Source organism: Carlito syrichta, unplaced genomic scaffold (assembly GCF_000164805.1).
Source record: "Carlito syrichta isolate Samal-C Ts95f unplaced genomic scaffold, Tarsius_syrichta-2.0.1 Scaffold305639, whole genome shotgun sequence".
NCBI classification, from domain to species: Eukaryota; Metazoa; Chordata; class Mammalia; order Primates; family Tarsiidae; genus Carlito; species Carlito syrichta.
Window position 1 is genome coordinate 368,188 of NW_007249735.1, and position 1,603 is coordinate 369,790.

Consider the following 1,603-nt stretch of genomic DNA (forward strand, 5'->3'; position numbering starts at 1 on the left):
CCCAGACTGGAGTGCAGTGGCACTCCCGGCCATCGCAGCCTCGACTGCTGGGCTCCTGGCGATCGTTCTGCTCAGCATTCCAAGGAGCTGGAACTACAGGTGCACGCTACCATGCCCAGCTAGTTTTTGATTTATTGTAGAGATGAGGTCTCGCCAAGTTGCCCAGGCAGGTCTCTAAAATAAAAAATTTAATGGTGAAAAAAAATTCTCTTTAAAAAAATTCAAAGTAATATATTTCAGTTACTATTTCTATATCATCATCTTTATATAGTATCAAATAATGCTATAACTAAAGTGACTTCATACACTTCCCTTAATCAGCTTTTCTCTCTAGAGATTTGTCACCTCTATTTTTACTTTTACATTTCATACTTTTAAAATATGTGTGTTCTGCTCTACATACCATAATTATATCTTCTATAATTTTCTTATAGATGAATTCTAAAATTTGAAGAGCAATAACTATATTAAAACATCATTTATGAATATTAAAAGGATTCTGGGACTGCATTCATTAAAAGTTAAGTCTAGACTTCAATTTCAGAAATATTAGGAATATTTTTTAGATAGTGAGATTGATAAATGTTGGAAGAGTCAGTATTATCAATACCCTAGTGTCTGCTTTGGATGTAATCTATACTGCAGAACTGGGCTTGACCAGGTCCCCATGTTTCCTTAGCTTTCTTATGCAAGTGTATAGAACAAACATTAGTTAGACTCTGGGCAAGCAGACTAATCTCCTGCTTACAGTTCTACAAGTTTGTCCACAGTCTTTGAGAACTTCCTTTACCTCAGCTGAAAAGTGAAGCGAATAATGTTTACCTCATGAAGCAAGGAGTATCAAGATAGTGGCTATGAAAGCATTTTGTAAATGATGAAATGTCTGACAGATGTTATATACTAGGTCATATCATAGTAGAATAGATTTTATCTCCAGGGGTCATAAGATATGGTGGATAAAATTCGGGAACTGGTATTTAGGTCCTGGATTGGTTGGGAGTCAGCAGACCTCGGTTTTTTGTCTTGATCTTTCACGTAAGCGATGAAGCATTTTTAATTTATGGACTTGTGCTTCTTTCCATATAATGAGTCTGTTGATTGGCTTTCTTCTGTCCCCTACAAGGGGGGATTTGAAATAGAGACTCATGTTTTGCCTCCATTCTGCACTGTGATTCCATTGATATTGTCACCTGACTTCCACGTACAGTTGGCAGGGATTATCATAGGTTTTTCCATCTGTACCATACACTGGGGTAAAGATGATGTCACAGTGTCTGCATATACTTGTGTTGTGGTTGTTATGTGTCTCACAATTCATATGAAAGAAGAAAGAGTGTCTTCATGTACACAGACTATAGACTGTAGTGATTAAATGCCTGGCCTCAACCGGGCTCGGTGGCTCAGCCTGTAATCCTGTGCTTTGGGAGGCTGAGACAAGTGGATTGCCTGAGCCCGTGGGTTCAAGACCCGCCTGGGCAACTCGGCGAGACCTCACCTCAACAGTAAATCAAAAATTAGCCGGGCATGGTAGCGCATGCCTGTGATTCCAGCTACTTGGAAGGCTGAGGCGGAAGGATTGCCGGAGCCCAGCAGGTCGAGGCTG